Source organism: Anser anser, assembly GCF_964211835.1.
Source record: "Anser anser genome assembly, chromosome: 1".
NCBI lineage: Eukaryota > Metazoa > Chordata > Aves > Anseriformes > Anatidae > Anser > Anser anser.
In genome coordinates, this window is record NC_139720.1 from 189572054 (window position 1) to 189599147 (window position 27094).

The following is a 27094-nucleotide window of genomic DNA, read 5'->3' on the forward strand; positions in this document are numbered from 1 at the left end:
TACGTTTTGTAGGGGGGGAGCTGGCCCTACAGCCATCGAGGCCAGTGTTTCTGCACACATAGCACATCGGACACGGCGTGTGCATTTCACCTCTTTTTCAGTCAGTTTAGCTGAATGTTAAAACTGGTCAAATAATGCAATACGTTGAATAATGTTGCGGTGTAACTTAACTAGAGTTGTATGCATGCAGTGATTTTCCTCGTGGCATTTTAGGACGACGGGCGTTGTGGTTTTAGCACTAGTAACGCTTACTTACGGTTAAAATACAGTGTTTGGGTGTATGAAAATTAATATATGCTCTGTATATTAATTTTAATAATAAATTTTTAGCTTCTTTTCACTGTAGCTCAAGTTTGTACTTTCCCCAGGGTGACTAGCACCCACTGATTTGTTTTGAGCTTCCATCAAACATAAGCATATACTGCCTAATATCATGGGGTAAAAGCTGTTTGCTTGTGTGTATTTGAGCTCTAGAATGATTAAGCGGGCTTTTTTCCTGCTTGTTAGCGTGGACTGACTTTGAAAAAGCCCAGCTATAGATTGTAATTCTCTGATCAGTTGGAATTTGTGACTCAATGCTGTTAAGCTTTTAAGGTCAGCTAATGCCTCGTTTTTCTGTTCTGGTTTTGTTTGTTTGTTTTGGTTTTGTCCTCAGCTGTTTTGGTAAGTTAACTTATGTCTCGGATATTTTCTGTATCCTGGGAAGTGCCACAGAATAATTTGCTGGTGTTCCTCCCTGACGTTCAGGTTGAATAAAGGCAAGCTTGGGCCGGAGAAAGAATCCAGACCTGAGTTTATGTATATGAAGAGGGAGTTTCCCATGTCCTTGAGGAAGAGTTTACGTGTTGGCAAAGAAAAGAAACAGCTCACAATACAGTAAATCTTCATTCAGCCTGAACAAAACAGTGCTAAAGTTAATAGTTCTTACACGATGCAAACTCCAGAGTCACCAGGAATTGGTTTGGATGTTCCAGATGTGGGCTGGAAGGCTTTAGGATCTAGTCAGGCTTGCGATTTGTTCAAATGTTGTTTTCTCTGACATAGTTTGGTTTGACTAAATGTAGTTTAGTTTTAGTTAACTAACAGTGCATGAGCACATGACTTGTTTCTGGTTTCATTGACTTCTGTCTTCATCTTTTTAAACTGGGTGTAGTTAACATGGGAAGAGTAGAAGGGGCTTCTGATATGATTTTTGAAGCTGCTTGGGTTCAGGCAAGTGTACTACCTATCTGATTTAACTTTTGTGTCAGTGTCCTCTTTTGGTAGTCTTTTCAAACATAATCTACCCATTTTGTAATTATATCTGCAGTAAAGACTTTAAAACAGTTAAGAATTAATTTTCAATTATTTTATTTCTAAAAGGCTTATGTGGAATGAGCTCTTTCCATGACTGAAGCCTCTTCAATGTGGGAATTGAACATGCAATGTAACAGCAAAAAACTTCCCTTTCTTTTTTGTTAGTATATTCAGATATGGAGGAGAAAAACGAGTTGTATAGAGGCTTTTTTACACCCCCATCCCAAGGTGAGCTCAAAAAATGAGTGGTGCTAAGGCTTGATAAACATGTTGTTTTCAACGAGTAATGTGTCTGTACCAGGAATTATTATCTGGAAAATAATTATGAATGTTGGGGAAATAATATTCTGGGTATATAGATAGTGGATTGTACTCGGGCTGAGAACATATGCTGTTCATGTGTGTCTTCTAAAAATATTTTCACATGCAAATTACATACCCGTTGGCTGCTTGCTTCTAACCAGATTGTCACTGCATGGTTGATGGTTCCCGAGAAATCAAATACGGAGTGGGAGGTACCAACTGAAAATTTTTGCTTTGAACGTTTTGTTTTTCAGGGTTTATGTCTGCCTGGTGTTCTTTCTTCTTTTTCAAAAACTAACAAAATTAAAATTTAAATATACAAAGTACCTTTTTGAAAATGTAAGAAGAATCCAATAACTAATTAACTTTACGTATACCTCTTGTTTTTTTCCTGTTTAATGCTTACATACATCAGTAATGTTATGTTAACATTATAACAGGAAAGTTTACGGTCATGATAATCTCAATTTTGATAGTTTTTGTGTATATAAAGTCAAGATTTCAGTGATTGTATTCTTCTTGCGTTTCATAACTAACTGTAAGTCCACAAACTGGATTATTTCATTACTACTAACGTTACTGATGCTGATATGTACTTGCAGTGTCCCTTGGCCGTTGCATCCTAGTATCTTAACCAAAGAAGAGGAGCTCTTTTTTGAGACGAGGCTTATAAAATCACTAGCCAAAACATGCACTTGGTTCTTTTTTTAACTGCCGACCTATTTAAATCCTTTTTCTTTTTTTCTTTTTTTTTTTTTTTCTGGAGTAAAAACCTCCTATAAGACGTTTTTATGGCTATTTTTCTCCTGAACTTTTGAAAATAAATGCTGCATTTACCCTACTATAGTATCTGTAGCCTTGACAAAGGAAGAGAAATCAATTCACTGCTCTGAGGTAAAGCTTTTGTTTGTTTGTTTCCCTGACTCTTAAGGGTGGTTCTTATTTTGTCATCCTTAACAGGAGCATCTTCTTGCTCTGTAACAGAGATGGAAACTGTTATAAACGGAACACTTTAAGCTTGATGCGGTGTTCTCTGTAATCATGGCAAAGATTTCCATTTGGGAATTGCAGATGCTCTTCAAACTATTTTTTCTTACATTTCATTCTGTTCTTTGAGTTATTTTACCCCCCTGTCCTACAGCCTGTAGCTTTCTGACTCCAATCCAACTGGGAACAATAGTCAAAACTTAGCAGGTTTTGGATTTTTAGAAATGAATTGCTTTCAGGAGTATTTCTAGTGGGAAAGCATCAGTGATGCAATGCAGCTTCGACAGTGTGAAACCAGGCTTGTTTTTTCTGATCGTGGTCGCTGTGTTTGTGTCCTTAGGATTCCTCCAGTACAGCTTGGGTATGTTCCTGTGGCATCACGGTGTTACGTTGCAAGTCAGCATAAATGTTAGTGCTGATGGGAGAGATTGACTTGGAACCAGCACGAGGTGATATAACAACAGCCCAGCAAAATTCAGGGTTTTGTAAGTGCCAAGATCTTTCTTCGTTGGCTTGTTTGTAACAGCAAGGACTCTAAAAAGTCGTCTGAAAGTCTGGAGGTGCGTTGGTTAAAAGACAGTCAAAATAAAAAAGATTAGGGCAAGCAAAGTGTTTTGAAATTAAGTAAAAAAAAAAAAATCATGGTTAATACTTCATGCCCAGGTAAGATGTGCTGGTTTCTGGTCCCATTATATTTTCTTGTGTGTGTTTTTGTTTGTTTTACTGGTGTAGCTCTCTAAAGGCAGGTTTTACTTGAGTCTCCTTTTTCCCTTTGTTTCAGCTTTGTACTGGTTTTTCTGTTTTGCTGCGTGGAAGTCTGAGATTTCTAAGGTGTGATTTCTTTTTTCTTAGTTGTGATTGTAGTTTGAAATGATCGACTCGTGGCGGAATTCAAAGCCATTTATCAGTAAGGTGACTTACGAGTTTTGAGAACAACGAGTTTCAGCAGTAGCATCTGAAGGTGGTGTTTTACAGGACTCAGGAAGATCAGGATGCTGCTGATCTGTGCTGCTTTTCTTTTCCGTGTTTTTTATAAAAGGAAAATCAAATTATACCTATGCAAACATACAATGTTGAATCTAACACATGACACTTTAAAAAAGGATCTAGTTACTTCATTCGGATTTCAAAGTTACTTTGGAAATTGCCTGTTTCATTTTCTTGAAAACAAGCAATAATCAAACACGTTAATAAAAGATGAACCCATATGAGTTTTGGGAAGTTTCCACATATCCTGCCTGCAGAACTTGGTTTAGATGTTAGTGGAATGAAGAATATTAAATAATGTGCTGGCTAAGAGGTGAACCAGATCTTATTACAGTTTGTAACTTGCTCCAAGACGCTTTTTTGTGTATTCTAGTTTCTGTTACTTTCAAGCTTTCAAAATTTTCAGCTTCTGATACTTGGAGGAGTCTCTTCCAGTAAACTGATTCTGTGTTGGTAGGATGGCAGTCTGCACTAGGAAAAGGAGAGGAGCAATGATACATTTCATTAACATTTTGAAAGTGAGAAGTCATTCATTCTTGCTTATCTAGTTAAACATATCCTGACATATTGTTACCAGTCCATCACAGACTTTTCCCTCCAGTCTCTTATATACTCGAGCTGAAATTTAGAACAGTGCCAACCCCATGATCCTTCTTTTGTGGTCCTTCTCTTAATTAAACTCAGATTTTTTTGCCCTCTACGAATAATTTAGGAAAACATCCTGTGTAAGGATGCTTGTACTCTTATAGTTACTGACATGCATGTGCAGAGGATTATTCGCATCTCTTTCTAGTAAGTACTGTATTAATGCAAAAAAAAATCATTCTCAGCAGTTTGAAAATACTTGTCCCATCTCATCTTTCTTGAAGTGTCAACATACTGCGTGCTTTCCTGATTTTTCACAGATTTGCACGAGTCTAGATAGTTTGTTAAATTTGCCAGGACTAGTTGTGTGTGAACTTAAAATATACCTGTAAGCAAAGCCTTTCCTGTTTTTGAATTGCACTCTGGTTTGGGGGTTGTGGGTTTTTTGTTTTCTGTTGTTTTGTTTGCGTTTAAGTCTAAAAAAGTAGCACTGGGCTTAGTGTTAATGTGTTTTTGTGAAACAGCTAAGAAGTCTGAATTAATTCCTTCAGGTGGGGTTGGAAAAACAGAGAAAACAATCTGTCTTTGTGAAGTGCAGGACGTAAAACCGGACATACGAACTATCTATTTTATGGTGGTGCTTAAAGGCCACATCAAGACTGAATTTGCTGTGCTGGTTGCTGTAGGAATGTGTGTGGTTCTTCTCCCTCAAAACCCAAACGTTGGGCCTGAAGACCAGTATCCTTCCCAAATAAATAAATAAACATAAATTTCCCGAACTGTTTGTAAAGCGTTTTCCTATAACTTAGATCCTCCGTTGCTTGGGGGTGGAGGGGAGGTGGTCAGAGGAGGAAACGAACCCAAATCTGTTACTCTCAATATTTTATTTTTTCCCCTTGGTGCCCAAAATATCAACAGTTCAGCTTCTAGCTGAAACCACAAGTTGCCACCTCTTGTTTGCTGCTGTAAACTTATCACCCCTCTGATTCTCATGTGCTGCAGCCTGCTGGCCTGTTAAATGGATCTAATTATATGTCCTCTTCCCTGTCAATCCCTCAACCTTTCTTTCTGCTTTACAATTAGAAATAATATGTTCCAGAGCCGTGATAATGTTCAGTAATTGTTCCGCATAAAGCGTAATTTCCACCTTTGCCTTTAAAAACAGAAGGGGATGGCTGTAATTGTCCTTTTCAGCCTGACAGTGCTTTTTCCTTCTGCCAGAGATGGTATTAACTGGCCACACGGCTAATTTTCACCCAGCCTGCAGTGTGTTAATGGAGAAGGTTTTGAGGTGTGCTGTCACATCACCTGGATACTCGGGTAGTCCTCTGTACGCAATGCAGTGTAAGTGACATTCAGAACTATCGTTTTGTCGTGTTTTCTAGTCCAAGTTGTCAAGAAAGTGGTTTTGCACTTTGACAAAAACTCGATCAGCATCTACTAAGCTGCTTCTTATATGGCAGCAGCACCTGGCAAGGTTTGCACATATCTGTCTTCAGGCGATATCACAAAAGCATCCCCTCATAGTTTGTTCCTTTCTCCTTCAGACAAGGTGCCAGGACAGTCAGTTGTTCCGTGGTGTTCAGGTTTTAAGCGTTCTGTCTCAATTAGAATGTCAAATAATGTATGGAGTTACCATAACCGTGCAGATGCAGTTGCTTTTGTTACGAACAAGTTGTTTTCGGTGAATTTGGGCTTTCTAAAACAGAAAAGCAGTGTAGTTCGGTATTAGGACGGAACCTAAACAATTAGTGGAATCAATTATTCAGCTTTATTAAGCAGAAAAATATCAAATAATCAGTGTTTGTTAATCAGAAAATATTAAATATGTTTGTCAAAATTATAAAAATATCGAAGATGGAAATTTTGCTTTTGAAGATATTCTCTGTTTGTGAATGCATCTTATCTCTCATTTTCAGCTTCTTTTCTGCACTGGCACTCTCGAGCCAGGTGAGCGGTTGGTCAGATTTGTGTTCTGCTGCAAAAAGATTGTCACGTTACCTGATGCTATGTGTACTCAGAGGTTTTTCAGTAGCATCCTACCTGCATTTTTTTCAAACATGTACCTTTCGTGATTGATAGGAAAGTTTTTTTGGAAGGTGTAAATTTAACTTTTTTAGTGGCTAATTAAGAGTAAAATACAGATCTTGGAGTATCCTGTAATTTAAGGACAAGTATATCAGGTCAAATAGGGACAGGTCTTTTATGCAATTGAACATACAGCAGTGGTTATTAATGAATGCTTTGGGAAGGCAGGTAAATAATGTCTTGAACAAGTTTAAGTTAAATTTAAGAATAATTTAGAAGGTTTTCAGTGTATTTCTTGAAATAGTGATGTTCAAAAATGCCTCTAAGGTAGGAGAGAGCAAGGTTATCAAAGCTGCTAAAGTGCACAGCCAGTCTTTTTGTCCAAAATTGCTCTCAAAACAGAACATGCTTAGCAGATGTTAAACGTGAAATGAAAGTGTATATACTTACATACTATAAGTATATACACTATATATTGTGTATATATATATATAACTGTATATAATGTATATACTTACATGCTATAATGCACCGTGGTTATAAGTACTGTGTGGCAAATGACTGGTCCCACAAACCCTTCTGCGGACAACTAAAGCCCTCAAAGGCAGTTGAGTGCGTATGATTGAGGATTACACGTGATTAGTGGTCTGCAAGGTTAAGAGTACGACCTGTGTCATTAACGAGTACTCGTGTATTAACGCTGCTTTGAGCAGGGGGTTCAGCTAGGTGACCTCTGAGGTCTGTTCCAAGTTTATGATTATCACACTTGTGTTGTGCAAACAGATACTTCACTTAAAAAACAACATATCAATTGTATAAGCTGACCCTTGGAAACTGTTGCAATTAATTTTACTTATTGCGTCATGGTGTAGCACGGAGATGCAAATTTTCCCACGTTTAAGGTTTAATACAGAAAAAGGAATACATCCATGCCTTTTGCATATCACATCCAATTCCTTGCATGCAGTTTTAGATTAAACCATGAGTTCCTCGTATTCCTAGCATACAGTTGACTTGGTTGCAGTTCTGGAACTAATCCAGAGTATATAGTGCCTGAAAATGCGATGCTTTACGTGCAGTTGAGCTGTGTGAGGGGACTTCAGCTTATTTGGACAATCTCAGGTGTGGCTAGTGCTGAGGCTGTTGTAACAAAGCCATCAGTGCAGGTCAGCAGCCTGAGTAACAAAGACTTGAGGCCTAAAAACTAAAAAACCTAATAACTTTTCAAAGCAACGACTCAGAACATGAGAGGAAATTCCTACGTTTAAAAACAAACAAAACAGTTTAAGATTATACTATGTAGATTCTGAATATATATAGATGCTGCCACAACTGGTTGAGTTTAATAAGCAATACATGTCAAGTGAATTTGCCAGTGAATTTTCCATTATTTAAGGAATATTATTTTGATTAACACTGGTGTGAACCTTCTCATAAAGATGTACGGGGAATTCAGGTGGATTTCCTTCCCTTGTTTGGATAAAATTCATACCTCTTGATACCTCTTTAACAGTTTCCATTTAGTATTGCTAATTACTGACTTTTAAGCCAAAAGTTGGTGATGAGGGAGGAAATCTTGAAATTACTGGCTGTAAAAGGCCAATCACTTTCACGCATGTGACCAGAACTGGGTTTATGCAACGTTTTAACCCTTCCAAATATGTGTTATAGCCACTGTAACAGAATGGGGTGGTTGTGCTGTCTCATTGCAGTGTATTTCAGGGAAATACTTGGTTGCTTGTATGCTTTTATTAAAAAATAAAAGGTTGACAGTGCTATAGCTGAAGTAAGTAGTGTGTTAAGAACTTGACAGGTCTCCTGGACTTTCTGGGACTGTAGAAAGCAATTAAAAGGAATAAAAGGTGCTAGGAGGGAGCCAAGTGATTCCTTTACGTTATTCTTTACCACAAAGAATGTTGTGGCCATTCTGTTCTTTTCAGACAATGTCGATGGGACATTATCTGATTATCGGATTAGGGAACCAAAAGCTTGAATGCTCAAATAAAGTGCTTAAGACCCCGAAGTCATGAGGACTGGATGCAACTCAGCCACTCAGTGGTGCTAAAGGCTGAAGTGGCTGACCTGCTAAGACGACTGTATCTCGTTAGGATGAGGCACTGTGCCAGAAGACCTGGAGCTGTCAAATGTTGTAGGTACCGTACCTTTACACTGAGCATGAGGAATGGATCTGGAATCTGCAGCCCAAAGACTCGTGTTTTAATACCAAGCAAACAGATTTGAATACTACATGGGTAGTCAAGTAGTTCTGTAAGTGTAAGATGTAACAGAGACTGATTTCCTACGCAGTTGTATCATAGAGGTGCCAGCTGCTGCTGGGGTGTTCGTGAGTTGTCTCCTATGCACGTGTTTGTCCCCTGATAGTGTGGGTATATGCTGCAGCCTTTCCTTGGGATTGTGGCTCTGAAGAAGAATAGGTCTTTTCTGTTCACCTATCTGGTTCTTGAATTTCTGAACCCCCGAGTGCTTATTAACCTGTGAAGCTGTCTGAACAGCGGTCATCGTGTTGGAGTTGCTTCTGTTATTGAGAAGAGACGTGTGTACCCACCTGCCATGTGTAGCTCAGCCTACTCTCTTAAATTTAGTCTACGGCCTCTGGTGTAAAACTGTCTGCGTAACCTGAGCAATTCTGGTGTGGCCCTACAAGCATGGGAATACCCCGTACTGCTTACGGTGGCAACGCTGATCTACCTTGTCAGTTACGCTTAGGTGACAACAGTTGCTTCTGAAGTGCTCCTGTTTGTAGCTGTGATTAGTTGACATGTTCTTGTTTCCCCATTTTCCCTCCTGTCATATCGGCATAGCCATTTGTGTTGTGATTCAGCGACTTGGATCGGAAACTTGATCCTGACTTCAAGAGGAGTCTTGTGAGAAGCGTTAATTTTTAACCCAAGGTAGTTCATCAACACGGTGTAGCGAGTCGCTCCTCAAGCAGATACATCCGCACACACTGAGGACATGGCACAAGGATGAGAATAAGAATGCGAGTAAGCAGCAGTGGGGTCTTACCTGTTTGAGTTAGCACTTCAACCAAAATAGAGGTTTGTCAAATTATGCCACAGGAGTCTACCTTAGAAGTCATTAATCTTGTCCTCAACTAAGTGTCCAAAGTAAAATACTATGTACATTCGGTAAAATTAGAGAACATTGAGGGCAGTCATCTAAAATTGGACACACTAGCGTAATAATGGTAGGTGTCATTCAGTATTTGCAGATAAAAATAACCCACAGTGGAAGGAATAACTTTGAACTACTTGAAGATATTTCTAAATTATAAGTAAATATTGCAAAAATACACATATCATTATAGGTACCCTGGTGAAAATTTCTTCTCAGTGTGCCCACTGTCAAAGAAAATCCCTTAAAATTTACTGTAGCAGTGCTCCTCAGTAGCTTTAAATAAAAATTCTTTACCTGGTCATCTCTGCTCAAGTGAACTGCCCATCTGGTCTAATTGCAGGTCATTTATACTTTATCGATCGGTGACATACACATATCCTCTGCATCTTTTATTTTTAAATGTTACTGATAAATAACAAGTTCTTGACGACTAAGTAAAGTCTTTGCAGAAAGTTTACATAAATGAGATAAAGCAGTTGTATTTCTTGCTTTCAGTTTGTTTTCTTCAGACTACCTCTAAATTTCCAATAATGGCAATACATTCATTCTGCCATTTGGAGGAGCCTGTGCCACAGAATAATGATGTGAAGAAATCTAACTTATTTGCAAGGAAGAGTCTTCATTTGTGAACTAGTACCCATCCAGCGAAGAGGTGCTTTGTTAAGTTCAGGTAAGTGCTTTCTCTTTGTTATTTTTTAATTATTTGCCTTTTGTTATGCTGGCGTTTCGCTCAGATTAGCATACGTGCAGTGTCATGTCAGAGCCTGTCAGTCTTTGTGTTGGTCATTTGGCACATAAAGTATCCTGGGATTAAAAGGCACATGCTGTAGCACGCATACTTACAAGATGTATGGAGGGAAATTATTGTCTTGGAAAATCATTTTAGCATAATTTCTAATCTCTGGATTAGAATTTATAGCTGGTAGCTGATGAGGATGGAGATTATGATGATCATAACGACCTGATTCCCTTTTGCTGCATCTTTTTCAGAATTTTCTTATGTGTTTCTTTATATTCTGAATTAAATATTTTGCAAATCCATTGTTGTGGTTAAGGCTGTGAGTATTCATAATTAGGTCTTGAATCATTTGGGGGAAATAAAAGGGAAGTCATGGTCACATTTCCGTAACTTGGAATGTCTTCATGTTTTTATTATAAAAAATCAGCTTTTGACTTTTCTGAAATAATTTTTTCTTTCCTAAAATGGATCCTTAATTTCTGGCGTGATAACATTGGTTCAGGGTTTATTCCAGATGAATGGTTGCTGTATATTCTGGGAGTTTTCTGTTCGTTTTGTTTTGCTTTGCTTGTTTGTTTTTTCTAGACATCCAATTATTTTTATGACATAATAATGACTTCACAGCATAAGTTATTTTGTAGTCATATTCTGTATGGAAAAAGTTTGCAACATACCTTCAATAAAAAGAAGTTAGAAGTAGAATAATAAAAATAATTATGAATGTTTAAGGACTTACTGGAATTTCTTTACCTATGTTTTCATTGCAGACTGCAGGGGTTCTCTAACTGGCTATGGGTTTAGTCTTCCAACCAGTAGTCAAAAAAGGGATAATTTGCAAAGAAAAACAAGTTGCTTCTTATCAAAAAGGCAGAGTACAGTTTGTCCAACTTCTCAGTGGTGCAACCAAATCTAGAACCTTTTTATGACACCTGTCTTTGTTCGTATATTACCAGATCCCTTGCATATATAAAAATATATATACATATATAATACACACACATTATCTGATAATTCTAAAAATACCCTTTGTCTAATAACTCCAAAAATCCCGTTTGTCTTCCTAGAAGTCCTACCGACTGAGAAGTACTAGATTTTTAAAATTTATTACTATCCTTTTGGGTCGAAAACCAGGGACTGCTATCCTGCATGTTTATGTGCATGTGCTTAACTGTACATCAGTGTCATCCTGGTACAGTGCTGATTCCTAAGAACTTCAGTGACATAAAAAGAGCAATACTTTTTACTGTAAGTCTTTACTTTAGTCTTCTTATACGTGGAGACAATGTGAGGATATTGTTTCAAATAAATGTAATGGATAACTAAAAAACAGAATCTAGTTAAGAAAAGCCTTTGAACTCTTAGTAGGGTACTCCAAATACAGACAGCTCCAGTGAAAATGAGAATTTTGCTTCAGCAAAGTTCTAAAAGTTGAAATGCATTTATCTCAATGAAATAGTCACAAAAAAAGAACTCATTTTAGAGGCAATTCTTAAATTTTCTGTTTTCGCTTTGTACTTGGGTGGACACCACTCATTACACTCATACATCATTTTCAAAATGCTTTTTTATATACGCTGCAGAATTATAAAAAGTGGGGAAATGATGCTTGAGAGTTCATTTCTTTTATATATGTAAAGAACGGTATTCTTGAGCTTATTAGGTTTTCCTGTTCGTGAGAATGCATTCTGGCTGTACATGAAGCCAAACTGTTATTGAACACAGTACTGCAGAAAGCAGAGTGGGACAAAAATAAATCATAAATGAAGTTCAGTATTATTCTATACCCATGCTTATGATGTCTAAAACAAACATATTGAGAGAACTGAGTGAATTTTTCCTCCTGAATCTTTCAGCAGAACTATTATTGTTCCTAACACAGTCTCCTGTACGTGGACAAAGTTGTTTTTTCTTCAAAAAATAAACAGAATGCTGTCTCTGAAGAGTAAAAAGGTAAGGCATTTGAGAATGCTATTTCAGGAAGCAGTTAAAAGTAATTTCAATAACTTGTAATGCACACGAATACACAAAAATACGTGATTTATTATGCATCATGAAGTGTCAAATATTTTACATCAGTTTCTGTTGTTTTCTTCATCTCATGGGTGGAATTTCTGAATGTATTCAGCTCTGTGTTCTAAATGTGTTCCCAGAAATCAGTGAGCTGACCTGAGTGGGAATAAAGGTTGGTTTATCTTTAGTGAGACAAAGTTAAGTCACAGCTAAGTAATTTTGAAATCCCATCCTTGAAATACCAGGTCTTTGACATTCAGTGGGATGAGAATCTCAGAACAGACTGACTGCTGTGGACTCCCCAGCTACAGTTCAGGTAAATAACTTCTTTGGAGGAGGAACTTAAAGGTTTCTTCTCTTTTAAATTATGATAATTAGGTAGCAAAGGGTGCAACAAAACTAGAAATACTTTCCTCTTACATTTAAAGTAAATATCCCCATACCTGTTCCAGTTTGAACATCATGTAGTTATCTAATGTTTCAGAAGTACTGTTTCTGAAGAGGACTTCTTTACTGGCATAGAATATGAATGTCTTCTGCCATTCAGAGCAATTTTAACTTTTTTTTTCTGATATGTAGACATGAGTGAGATTCTAATTCAGCTATGGCAATTTCCATTTTGCAAATACAGAGGTGTCTTTTGGCAACACATGCATAATTTAGAAGGAACAGCTTCTATATTGGAGTAAGCGTTAGGGACTCTGTTCAGATCATGGGATTAACATGTTTCCTCTCCAGCTGGTCCCCACTTCCTCCAGGGAAAGGACAGCTTGTTTGATTTGTAACAGCCCGATATAGTTTGTAACCTAGAGCCTTAAAGTCACCTGGAGTTAGTGCTGCTTTACTTTTATTTCCACTCCTGTAAGGTATAGTGGTGCAGCAGGTACTGCTACTGCTGTTGTGGAGGCAGGAAACTTGGAGAGGAGCAGAGTGTGCAATGGGAACATGAACTGTTATAGCCATCTCCAGTAATCTGTCCTACCTCATTATCCAGGGTCCTCTTTCACTCTGTTTTGGAGTGGTGAGGAGCGGGGGGGAAATGGGAAATAGTATTGTAGTTGGTAGAAAAAGAGTAAGGAATTTTTTTTTTAAAAAAAAAAAAAAGTTTTCCTCCTGCATGATTATGTTTCTAAGAGAAAACATCAAGGCTTTGAGGTTTGTTTTTTTTTAAGACTTAACCAATTTCAGTTACAGATTTACTTTCTTGCTTTCTTCAAAAACAAAAAGATGCTATAAAAGATCAGTATTTTGAGATCAAGATCAAGAATAAAAAAGAATATTTTAAGAAAAAAGATTATAACAAACCAAAGAAATGCATCTGATACCTTTTAAAATATTAAACTTGGATAAATTGTTAGCATCAATAAGCTATTTAGGTTTTTCTATATTCAGTTCTATAGGCAATACAGGCTGCAAGAAACAGATGCAGCTGAAGTAGATCATCTGGTTTAAGAAAGTAAGCAACTATTTCTGCTGAACAATCAGTTAGACAAAACTATTAAAATGCAAATGCTTTCATAGTAGCTCTGTAAGCAAGCAGAAGAAATATCACACGCTTGTAGTAAGTTACATGTTTCTTCAGGGGTGATGAAAAATATCTATGTTTATTTTGTCCCAGATGATTCAGGAACACCTGTAATTCTTGTCACAGGTATACTAAATAATTGGGAGCAAATTTGTAAATTGAAATTGTAAAATTCTATGAAATCTAAATAACAGTTACTACAAGCTCTTGATAATTAATAAAATACTAGCTAGCGGGCAACAGATGTAATCTTAGAGAAGTGACATATTTTAAAGACACTCCGTATCACTGTAGTATGTACCATTAGCACTCTAAGTTAGAAGCATAATATCTGAGCAATATATAAGTTGTGCACGTACCTCTTTTTGTGCCCAACACATAGATGTATTAATATTATAAAATATATTTGTTCCTTTCCTCTTTGGAACATAATGAGCTTCCTTTCTCCATATATCTTAAGATACGAGGGGATCTTGAGATATATGGGGAAAGGAAGCTAATATGTCTTATATAAGACACATCTTACCTTGTTCCTGGGGCTTGTGATCCAAGAGCCCCTGAGTAGAGGTGTCGCTGTCTGTGAGATCTGATGTGAAGCTCTAAGGTGAGTTACACGATGATGGCACAATTGGCTACCACACAATACACTGTGAAAGTTTGGGTTCCCAATATTTTGACATTCTTTTGAGAGCAGGCCCAGAAGGGTGTCCTGACCATAAGCGTTCAGCTTAAATATCCTACTGTTGGATCTCACCATGTTAATGTTGTCATACTGAGCTGGATGGTTAAATTTTTGAAGGAGGAGACTGTTCTGCCTTACCAGCAGTTTGACTATGGGAGTTTCAGGGCCTTCAGAGAGAGGATATCTAATTCCTGGTGTTTGCCAAGAAGAGGTGATGAAGCTTGCATGGTGCTTTGAAGATGAGTTTTGTTATCCTGCTATGGCATGGGTAATTGTGTATGTTAGGCAGTACGGGTTCCTGGTTGCTTGGTTTAACAATAACCAGTGGCCAGAATTGTTAGTCTGAAGTACCACGTCTCTTCCAGAGACAGTAGGGGTTGGAAAACAGAAGAGGGAAAGAACTAGAGAGGAGTATTCTGTGGGTCAGGAAGAAGATACGTTTTCTTGAGTTACTGTCTAAGTTATGGAATACCATGTTACAAGATACAAATACTGTAGCTGGTATCAAAGGAGAACTCCAATCAGCACCTCAGAGAGGGACAGTCGGTGACTGGAATTTTATTCTGTGCAGCACTGTGAATACAGCAGTCACTTCGAGACCTGGCGCTGGGACTCCAGATGCCTCGAAAGGCCCTGTGGTTCAGATGAAGATGCTCTTAAATTCACGGGCAGAGTAAAGACCGTCTTTGGAGATGTATCTTTTTGCTAAATTCTACCAGTTGTTTTTATGAAGTGTTGCTGGAATTGATTTATTCTCTAGCTTGTTGATGAAGATATTTGTGATTCTTTAAGCCAATCCCTGCCTTGGCACAGTAGCGTTTTTCTGAAATGCCATGTGAGGGTGTTCATTTCAGAGTCTGACTTTTTTCTGCTACTGATTTCTCTCTCATCCTCCATTTTTAGAGACAGGGTCTTTAGTGGCAGCTTGCTGTGGACTGAGTTCCTACTGTGCCACTTAATCGTGAAGGTGTTGGTCATATGTATTCACACCTTCCAGGCTTGTTTATCTTATTATGCTTCACCCAATGAAGGGTAATGAATAGTATCTTATGGCCACAGGGGCACAATATGGGGCCAGAGATAAGTGCGATGTGCAGGTGCTATGATTTCCTAATTGCATTTTATTTAGCAGAATATATGTATATTTATGTATATGTATATATTTACTTATGTATGTCTGGAAGGCTAATGTCAACTGAGTAATAAGCAAAAAAGGAACTCTGACGATTGGAAAGAGAATCTTGGCTGAAGGATTTGGGGGGAAAAAAGCTTTGGGATCTACAGAAAAAAAGAATGATTTTCTTCAATTTTTCCAGAAGTCTTTTGGAAACTTTTACCCATAGTGTAAAGAAATCTGCACATACCAAAATGAGCAGTGATGCTGATTTAAAAATAAAAACTTACAATATTGCACCCTTCAAGGTGTTCTCAGTAAGTAAATATTTTAATGAAGTTGCTCTATTCAAAAACTTTATTGCATTGAGAAATTACAATTCCTGCGTACTATAGACTACTTTTACCAGTAGGTCCTTAAAGTGCTCTGTTAACTCTTTGTAATGAGCTAATCTATCTATATAGAAATGTTTAGCAAGCTTTTCTGGAGAAGAGTGCCCTTCCCATGTATTTATGATGGGATGTTACTTTTACAAGAATTATATTGTCGATTTTTATTTTCAATATTTTGTTCTTACTGAGGTCGGTCAACTAGCAAATAAAAATATTTTAATGACCCCTGTTTGCAACACAGATCCATCTCTAACATTAGAACAGGTTTCCATTATTAATAGATCAATATTTATGATTTTTTTTTTTTATAACTGATATACCCATCAGTTATTTTCTCTGTACTAGCTAGGTTATGGTTGATAGGTTTCTCATTCTTAACTAAGCACGTGCAGCTCATCTTTGGTGAGCCAAGGTGGTGCTGTAGATAATTCACTGTATCCAAAGATTTTTGGGAGATAGGGTGTTTCTCTTTGGGGGAGAGGGAGATAGGGAGACAAAAACATGCCGTCACACTCCATGTGGCTTTCTGAGTCTACAGAAACATAAGAGGTAAATTTGCTGGAGTCAGACATTGGAACTTAAGCTTCAATACATTTCTGAATTTCTGTCCCATACATATGCATTTATCTTGGATCTGTTTTGGAAGATATTGTGATACAAATCATATGTCAGCAGGAAGATGCATCCTTGTTTTATTAGGTGATTTTGGTCTCTTAATTCAGTCATCTGGGACATCCAGTTCAAAGTGTCCTAAAGGGAATGTGCTAGTTAGAACAATACAAATAAATAAATAAATAAAAATCAGCTATTTTCTCCTTTAAGGAATACTTGAGGAAGTAACTAAACTTTGTTCCTTTTGAAGCAAAAAGGTTGATTTTTTTTTTTTAACAGTGCCTGAGTTTGCAGATGCTGTTTAAAATGACCAAATAAAGTAGATAGCGCTGGGAGTACAATTGCGCAACTGAACTACAGGGATTTTGCTGGAGAACTACTTGCCTGTTATTGTCATTGACAAGGCAGAGATAAAGCAGTGGTCACTTCCAAAGCTGTGGTCTGGCTGGGGAGGAGTAATTGCTTTTATATGTATTTTTCAAGCCAGAACACACACACAGTCAGTATCCAGTGTTTTTACCAAGGTTCAAAATTATCACAGCATTGTTGCTGAACGAAGTTATTTTTAAATGGAAAGGCATTCTGAAAAGAATAGTGCCACCTTAGTGGCACGCAGAAAACTTTTGTCAGCTGAACTCCTGACGGAGCCTGGCAGCAATTCAAAGTGTGGTTTGTCTCTAGTAATTCCATTAACATTTCAAAGGTTGACGGTGTTCTGGGAATTACCCAGCAGGGATTATTATTTTTTATGTTAAGAATTAGTACTCTAAAGCTTTGCCTGTGCGAGGAGTGTTGTAGCTATCTTGCAATAGATAAATGTACTATATCCAAGACGCTAAGTTCTCTATCAGACATTTTGCTACTTTATCTGTATTGGTATAATTAAAGTAGCAGTCCTCTCTCTCCCACAGTGTGAATAGAGCTGTATCAGTATAAAACTATATATATTGGTAGCTTATTTCCACATAGAAGGAAACAACCTAGGAGGGCTGGCCCAATTCCAGAAATTGCTTATTGTTTTTTTTAATTATATTGCAGTTGCTATGCCCTTCTAAACTATTTGCAGGAGACCTTATACCAGAAGAAAGTGAGTTCATTCTTGTTTATTTGCCCTTATCCATAGAGACCCATAAAAAGTTGCACCACCTCAGTTTTATAGGTTCAGTTTGTCTTTGTGGGCAAGCTTGTCTGTTACACACATCTGCATCTATGCTAGAGGATATAAATGATGAGTGTTTTGATAATAATAATGCATCTTCATCTCTCATATAACCCTAATCTACTCAGTTTATACTGGAACAAGTACAGTTTAATAGAATATTTCCGTCTGGTTGCTTACAGACCCGCTGCCCCCTCCAAATCCTAGCTTCACTCTCTGTTGTTCAGTATGGAACACAATGATTTACGCATTCTGATCGAACTTTCACTGCTGTTTTATAGATCAGTGTCTTGCCTCGCTTCTCTGATGTGCAAATGAAGCTCGTCCAGTATGTGTTACTCAAGAAAGAATTAAGAAAATTGAAGTCAGAATATCTGAACTTGGATCACTTGCAAATAAGGAAGATCTGCATGCACATGTTCTTTAAAGATAATGTTGAACGGATCCAGGTAATTCCACTTTTATAGCTACAGAGAGTGATCTCGATTCCCATATTAAAAGGGGAGGAATTTTGTTGGTGAGACAACTGAATCTCTATAACCCTTCTGCTCTAAGACTGGAAGCAGTAAAGAAAGGACCTAGTCAGAGACTAACTAGCAGGAACAGAAAGAGCCAAAAGCCCAAGGGACCTTTGACCATTCAGAGAACATTCACTAGCTTTAATTAGCTGTTCTCTGTCCTATGCTCACTTGACTGTGTGTTCCACTCTTTCCTTCTATTCTGCCTCTTTACTTCTGCTTCAGTCCTGTTTACATGTATGTTTTTTTTCCCTCAATCTGTCCTCCTTGCTCCGTATCCCCTTCTACCTTCTTTGCAAGCAAAAGCCACCGCCAAAATAGAATTACTCTTGCATTTACCACAGTCATGCTGTTTGTGCTGTGTGTGAACTTTTCCCCCATGCTGTCTTATCTGTTTAGGCTGTAAAGTTGTTGGTTGAGTGTTTGGTTTTGTGTTTTTTTTTTTTTTTTTTTTTCCAGTCGGGGATCTTTACTCTTCTGTGTTTGTGTGCTGTCCAACATAATGGAACTTCAATGTTCATTAGTCCTTAACAGTCCTTAGATGTGATTAAGAATAATCTCCCTTTATTGTCCTCTTTTTTTTTTTTTTTTTTTAAGAAATCACTTCTAGGCCAATGAGTACACTTAATGAGATGAGGTGTATTAGATGTAACAGGGTAAGGGAAACTTCACTTTTGCAGTCTTTCTGTAGGTGAACTGGTGATTTAAAAGTACAGGTGTCAAAATGTCTATGCTTTCTCCTATTCAGAAGAAAATTTTATTACTTGGTTCTATTACAGTCCAACATACAATGTTAGACATTACAGAATTCATTTTATATTGACCATGTTTGCATTGCACTTGCAGTGGTTTGCAAATTCTTGGTTTGTTTTCCATGTTTCACAGCTTTTAAATTTGCTTTCTAGAAACTGTTTTGGTAGCTGCATTTTGCTTGTCTGAAATCCCTTCAGAAGCTTGAGTGCAAAGCAAGCACAGTACTAGCGATGGATGTGAATGGATATCTTAAGGATAACAGTGGATATGGTGTCTTCAGAAATGGTGGCATTATGGTAAGAATCTGCATGTAATTTATGAAATAATACGTGATAGTTCTCCATAGAACGTGTTTGTATCTCTGAAGATTTATCCAATCACTTAATGTTTTTCTAAAATGTTGAAGGTAAGAGGATTGCTCTATATCTTGCAGCATTTTAAAGTCTGAAACAGTGTACAACTTTAGTTTACTTAGCAGTGACTTTTTTTCACGTTAAAAAAAAGTAAATGTAACTTTTTAGGAAAATATGCTATTTTAGAGTAGTAGTTCAATGCCATTTATGGCTCACTGCTTCTGAGTCTGTTTCTCTGAATACTTACAACTGAATATTTTCAAACTGAATTAAAACAAATGGTTTTGTTTGTTTTTTTTGCACTCACACTCAACACTCTAACCTTCAGTGACATATTTTACCACTGTGCATGTAACTATTCTAACAGGCATTATAAAAAACAACCAAACTTTGCAGAAGATACAAAACACATACGTATTTATTGACAAATTAATCATATCTGGAGGCTTTTAATCCTTGTATAGATTTTAAATATATATATATATATATATATAACAGTAACATATTAAATTAATGGTACTTCTTTGTTGGAAGTTGATCACACTATTTGAATAATGTACACGATTAGATAATCCAAGTAGAAACACCGGTGGAAATTTTACTGTAACTACAGTCCAGTCTAGTAAAAGTGGTTCCTTTTAATTTAGTCTTTGAAATAATTTAGGCCAGCAATTCCTCAGGCAAAAAATCTTGTTTCCACCAAACCCAGTTATGTTTTTATTTGTGTATATATTGATTTCTTGAAATTCACAAAGAATTTGTGCCTCTGTTTTTCTTCCTACTCTTTGAATCCCGGTAGTTGCTACCACAATGGAACTGTTTTGCTAACAGCAGGCAGTTCTTAAAGGTTTTTCTTATGAATATTTTGAGGTCCTTGGGTATGTATACATGGTGTAGTAAAGAGGTGCAGAGACTCAACTTTCTTCTGATGAACTAGTTCCAGAACTGAGGCGGCCGTTCTAGCAGCATGCTACTTTCAGCAAAATTAGGGTTTTGAACTCCAAGAACTCTTAATTTTAACATGCCATGCTGAAAACTGCAGTTTTTCAGGAGTTGATTCACAAGCAGATTAGGTGTTAATTGAACGGACAACGTTAATGCCTGAGAGCGGTAACAGTGTTTGTTCTGCTGCATGTCTGTCAGCTCTTAGCCCCAGCTTGGGTGCACGCTCGTGCTGACACGGGTACCTGTATGGGCACCCGGTGAGATGTGCAAAGCTTTTTGTGTCTTGGTGAGGTGGGAGCACCAGCCTGGTTGATGCAATCTAGTTGCACTGTACTCATTTGCACTGTATAGTCATGCTCCAAAACTTAAAAGTTACCTAAGGCTGTGTTAATTAAAACACGAGTATCTTCACTAAGATAGTGGAAGAGGAAGCATGGAGAATGCCTGGTAGATGAACTCCTGTGAGGTCTGTGACCAGACAGATGATACTTCAGAGGCCTGATACAAAGTGCACAAGTAAAACCTGCTTTAAGACAGTTTCTGGAAAGATTAAGGTGAGCCCTCTTCTCATTTGAAATTAGTTTGATATGAAAGTGACTAATAGTGACTTTATTTAATATCCATTTCTGCAACACTCAGCTTTTCATTTTTACTTTCTAGGAGGGTGGAAGAGATAATCTGGCCCTCAATGTGCTGTGCACTCTTTCCAGTGCCAAAATACAAACCAACAGCTCTAATGTACATATTAGGTTCCTCAAGCTTCACTGAACTAGAGTGTGTGCTAGATAGATGAATGAAAGCTTATATACCTGCTTAGATATATTTATAGGTAATTTTTTAAATTGCCGTGATTCTATAGGTCATTGTAGTAACTTGGGATGAAGAAGTTAGGCTGCTCACGAGTTGTTTTTTCTTTTGCCCCATTGATCTTTCACTCTGGTTCATTGCATGGCAAATGCTTTCTTATTTATTTGATCTGTTTATGTTTTAAATCAGTTTCTAGGAGGAAACAAAAAAAAAAAAAAAAGAGGTGTGCTCTTCTCAGTTTTAAAACCCTTCAGATTCTGAAGGATGGTATCAATCAAGAAAAATATAGTTTGCAGTTTCCATGTCATAAAGGTATCTTATCTGTAGTTGCAATAGTTGTAAAAATCAAGGCTGGAGTGTCACTTATCTTTTTCTGTTGATCTTTTCTAAGGTGACTGTACTGAATGGTATTGTTTCAAATAAAGGCAGTTAAAACAAGTGATTGACTTGTAAGAGTTGTTTGGCATTTAGTATTTAATTCCTCTTTTGCTAAATCATTTTTGTGATAATAACTTTATTTGTGACACTCCACTTCCACTGGTAGGTGGAAGCCTGAGGGGGAAAATGTTATACTTCTTTCACAATTCATTAGTTTGTGGATGTTTCTGTTATGTTGTTTCCACACTGAATGACTCATATGCTAAATGAACATACCAGCCTAAAGGCGTGCCCTCGCCATAGCAGCCCACAGTGAAACTTGATGCCATTATATATAAAAGTACGGAAGATGCTCATGCCCATTTGAATCCTCGAAAAGTTATGTGCACGTTGGACATGTGTGCTATCAAATACATAATGTACTTTATTTCAAAAAGTTGTTTTACCCTGATTGCTCTTTTTCACACCGTTAATTTGCTGAGTTTGTAGGCAACATCTGTCTTGTGAGCGTGAGTTGGAACCGAGAAACAGTGATTTTTTTATTGTTATTATTTTTGTAATGTGGTACAGTTTTGGTGCATTCATTTCTGGACTATTTGATGAGAGACTGTAGAAGTACTTGCATTGCCACATTGTATGGTTTTGTAATGAGTTAGACAGATTCAGAAATATTTTTGTTTGTCAAATTGATAGCACAGGTCTAATGATCTCCATATTGAGAAAACGCTAATTAGAGTGAACCAGTTGACCTCTGGTTATCTTAGCTCTCCTTGAATTGTGCATTTCTTACCAATTTAATTTTTTCTTGTTTAACAAAAATATTGAAGACAAATCAGGTTTACCTATTGAAAACGTGTCACAGAAATTCTCACTTATATTACAGAAGTTTCATACTGGAACACAGCAAGGAAGTCTAAAACTGGCCTGGGGTTTCAGTTCTCCATTTATTATGCACCTCTTACCCTGCATGGTGTTACTTAAATCATAATATGGAGACATATGGAGTATTGAAAAGAACACGAAGTAATTTTTTTTTTTCAGATAGTTTTTAATCTTTAGGTGTTATTTTGTTCTTGGTGGCGGTGTGTTTGTTTTTATTCCCCAGGTATTATATAGCAGTATTAACTATAAGCTACCATTGATTTGAATATTGAAAATACATACACAGCTCCAGAAATCTTGTTCTCTGGATGACAGACTAATGGTTTTGATAATAGTAAGATAGTATAGAGTAAATAAAACATCATGAGTCAGGTCCTGTTCTACATTACGTGGTAGGCAGTGGAGGAGTTTATGCCAAAGGGAACAGATACGTTTATCTTAAAGCATAGTCTTGCCATAAATCTTTCACTTAACTCTTCTCACAGCCTTACACAGTGTGAAGTTTTTCTGTCAGTGTCCCTATTCATTTTCAGGAGGTTGTCTCTGCTTACCTAGCTCTAATTCCACTGGTACGGAGCTGGTCTGTCAGTCCTTTGTCTGGCTTGTGGTGCAGAACTGTAAGTGCGTTCTTGGAAACTACATGTAACTATTAACAAAATTGACCACAGTTTCCATAGAATATACTGGAAGGCAATAAAAATAGCAATTTCAGTGTTATTTCAATTTCCAGCATCCCAGACTGAGTCATCTCAAGTCACTTAATGTCTCACTGAGAGTATAAAAGGTATAAAACCATACCTGAATACTACCATTTGATCTTTGCGTAGTGTTGAACTGTAAGGAGAAAGTCTCGAAATCAGAAGTCTTCAGCAGTTTTGCAGAGGGCAGCATCTCTGTCTTCATGTCAGGCTGTATTCACCTTTCCAGAAACGTAAGCAGCAGCAGAATGGCAGGAGTTGGGCACCCTGGTATATTCTGTACCCATCTGGGAGTGTAAAAGGTGCCTCTCCCCAGCTGCTCTTCCTGCAGCTCTGCTTCTGAATCTTCTGCTTCTGAATCTTCTGCTTCTGAATCTTCTGCTTCTGAATCTTCTGCTTCTGAATCTTCTGCTTCTGAATCTTCTGCTTCTGAATCTTCTGCTTCTGAATCTTTGGCTTGTAATGGTTTAGACATGATTTTTAAGGATTTAGATCCCTCCTTTGTCAGGAGAGATCCTGGAATCTAACCAGCACATGCGGTTTTAGTCCTGTTCTCCCTTTTCCACCTGTTTCAGAGTATCTTTTTTTCTTTTCCTGTGCTGCATGATGAAGACGCAGAGCTCTCCGGTTAAGTTTAGGGCCTGAGAGCTGAGGCCGTAAACCTGGATTTCTTAGAAACACCGCCAGTTTTCATGGCAGGTGCTGAACATACTGATCTTCTCCTTTCTGTGTCGACCCATTAAGTGCCTTTATCCGCAGGCACCGCTTTCACCCGCGGCCCTACAGCCCTGCCAGTAACCCAGGGGCACCGCCAGTGGCCTACGGCTCTTCTCTCTCCAACCAAACACCGCCTCAGGGCAGCCAGCAGCTCCCTCACAACCTGCCAGGGCTGGGGTCGGGCCCTGCAGGGAAAGGGAGCTGCCTGCAGCTTCTGTGTGCCTTGAAAGCAGACACGTACATACTAACAGGTGAAAGCGTTTGAAACGATACGAAATGCTTTGTTTATTTCAGGAAAATAATTGGCATAACACAGGGACCGAATGATGAGTACAGTCAGAGTTTACTGTGTGGATTGAGGCAATTTTATTGTTTTGTTAATGCCACTTTTTTCTTTTAGTGTAAACTTGGATCTTCCCTTGATATATATATACAGTGCCAGATGTTCGTGTTTAAAAACATGCTTTGGCTAACAGCAAAATATCTTCTGCTTAATGCCTACATGATACACGCTTGCGAGATAGGTGCTCTACTCTGACAGCTACTACAGTGTATCCTGATGAACTTTTTACTTTAATATTTAAAACGAGATGTTAAGAATAAAAGTGTTCTGGTCATTAAATGAGAATTAACGTGGGAAAGCAGCTGATTTATAATCTGACACTTGGCTTCTCTAGTGCCTGTTGCAAAGAAATGGTTCTCTTAAACTGTACATTAATCATGAACAAGAAGTTCAGAAATGCCTCTTTCCATCCAAAAACTTTTATTACCAATGAAACATCTTTCATAGTATTGGAATGAGCAAATAAATGTCTCAAACGAGAAATTCCTTCACATCCAAATGAAGTTAGCTTACACCTCTTTTCCAATGAGTTTATTTAATTGTAATTGTCTTCCTTCTCCTCAAAAGGGAAAAAGGGCCTGGGACAACTTTGCAGGTAAATGCACAGTGAAGTATAATTTGTATATTCAGTACATATTTTCAAGCATATAATAGCTTTAGCTAGAAAAGCAAAATGTCCATTTCATTTTAGAAAGTGGTTGCTGTTTGTCAGTGGGGTGTATTATTAAAATGATCACAGGCAAAAGCTGTAAATCTGGCAAAGAACCGTTCTTTTGCTCCTAATTTCGCAGCCTGTGTGATTTTCAAAACAGAGCAAGTTAAACAAGGGGAATAAATTTTACGTTCTGATTTCCTGGTGTTGACTGGTCTGCTGCTTTTGGAACATAGATGAAAGGTATGTCGCCTTTGGGATTCAGAAATTGCATATTGCCTTTCTGCAGCCTGTTGGCTTGCTTTTATGCCTGACAACTTTTCTGTTGTTGTGGATGGTAAGGTCATTTCAGACCCACAGCTGTGCATCGACTGAAATCTCCTTCTCTAGTAGAACCAGTACCACTACCTGCGTTCAGGTATCACTGCACAAAGTTGACATTGCTATTCAAATTTCTCAGCTTCTGTCATCCTGATACCAGCTTCGTTCTCTCTCCAAGAAAAAGTTCCCAGGCTATCTTGCTGGTTCTCTGCACTGTCTGTATTATTGACTTTTTGAGTCTTCATTTGTTCCCCCTATTGCACTGTGGTGTAGTTCAGCCGTTTATTCCTGCCCTGTTTACCTGACCCAGCCACTTCTTAAACCATGAAGGCCCTCCCCTGTTCTGGCAGTGCTGGCAGCCTCTTCTTCCTATTCCTCTCTGTATCTTACCCCCAAACACTTTTATTTTTTTCACTTTCCCAGGCGCTGTGGAAAAAACTCACTAACAAAATACAGCACCATCCCTATGCTGTCTTTCATGTCTTTTTTCCTGTTGTGTCTTGTCTATCTTAATAAAATTAAAACTCTCTGCTCTTTGAGAAAGAATTATGATTTCCTATGTGTCTTTGTAATGTCACAGAATGGGGTAATGTGTTTTCTAGTATTTGCTGTGACAGTATGCGTTTCAAACTAAAACAGGATGATCTAGTCAAGATGACCAAGCAGTATAGTGTTGACGTACTAAGGAGTTAGTGCTTGAGCTAGTTCTAGCTCTCTTGTTCAGAGGTGATTGGTAAGTAGTCATTTTTTTTGGGTGCTTTTTAACAAGATGTCATGGGAATTCTTTTTAAAACAGTATTTTTTTTCCAATCATTGCAGTAAGGGGTAAAAGTTAAATTTCAGATCTTTGAAAACAATAGGCAAATTTCTAAAACTGTGACTGAAAATCAAGGAAAAATACATTTTGTGTAAAACTAGCGGCAGAGAAGACGACTTATAATCATGCTGATTTTAATTTTTCATGTATTTGTCTTTACTGCTTAGATAAAAACTTCTATCTAAGCTTCATTTTTTTCCAAACATTTCCAGCTATGACTTTACAGTTGTTATTAAGCTGTTAATAATATTTAATGCAAACTGTAGAAAAACTTTGATATTGAGTAAAAATTAAACAATGGGAACAACTTGCTATTCCTTTTTTAATTAATATTTTTTACATAGGAATTCTGTTGGCTTAAGCCATAATACAGATTCCTGTTTCTCAGTAACTGTATCCCAATGCTTCAGTTGATGTTAACCCCAAATATGTTTTGTCCTGATTTCTTTATGTAGTAACTTGTTTAGTCTGTACTGTTGTTGATAGGGACGTTTTATTTACATTAATAACTCTGGATTTCCTTGTTAATCAACATGGATAAATTACATACGTGAGAAACATTTCTTCTGATCAGCTTTGAGTTTTCCATACTTTAGAAGCTTCTTGGTATTTTTCTTGTGTTACAAGATAGCAAGCGTAGCAATGCTCTTTATAGCATTTATTATTTTATGTGATGTCCGCTCATAACACTCTTGATTTTAAACGTGCCAGTTTCTCTTTGTATGATAATTCCAGTGTTTACTAATGTTCACCTTTGAACCCGTTCCGCTTTGGAGAAGGGGTGACCTGTGCGACATGTGGTTTTTCTGGTAAGGTCACAGGATTGATTTCTATAATCCTATTACACTGTTTTTCTACTCACTCTCTTCCATTGTCTAAGCAGGCTGTTTTGTTACTTTTATTTTGATTGTAGCAGCGTATTGAGCAGAGATTTTCACTAACTGCCGAAGTGCTGCCCTACTTCCTTCCTGAGGCCAAGGCATCTGGTGTTCTTTCACGTTACAGCTTAACTGATCGAGCGAACAACTCCCATTAAAAAGAGGCAGTCTTACCACCTCCCTTGCACCTGGCACTGGCATTCATCTGTCCCTGTGATCCAGTTCGTGGAACTATGCTGTTAAAGCAATCCTGATCTTACCAATAAAGGGTTGATTCTTCTGTGGGTTTTGCTCCCTGTGCAGGCTTACCAGAGATGGCTGCTGTTGTTGTTGCGAGGAAAATAGAGGAGCGCGTAGCAAAGGAAGGAGGAGATAGAAGTGTGGAACGTGTCCTTTCTGCAGTGATCTGCATCAGATCCATTTAACTAGCGTAAAACTATGCAGAGATTTGTAACAGAAGCATTAAAGTTGGTAT

At 37.7% G+C, this 27094-nt stretch overlaps 1 long non-coding RNA gene across 1 annotated transcript in view; it reads left to right on the forward strand.

Moving 5' to 3' along the window:
- The window catches only part of LOC310892753, a 36909-nt gene that overhangs the window by 637 nt on the left and 9178 nt on the right, over nt 1-27094 (forward strand). Inside the window, exons 2-9 of the long non-coding RNA XR_014578377.1 lie at nt 1363-3071; nt 4710-5502; nt 9009-9191; nt 9820-9994; nt 11917-12013; nt 12319-12389; nt 17839-18006; nt 18981-19124. This is a non-coding gene — a long non-coding RNA (uncharacterized lncRNA). The remainder of the gene's footprint in view (nt 1-1362; nt 3072-4709; nt 5503-9008; nt 9192-9819; nt 9995-11916; nt 12014-12318; nt 12390-17838; nt 18007-18980; nt 19125-27094) is intronic.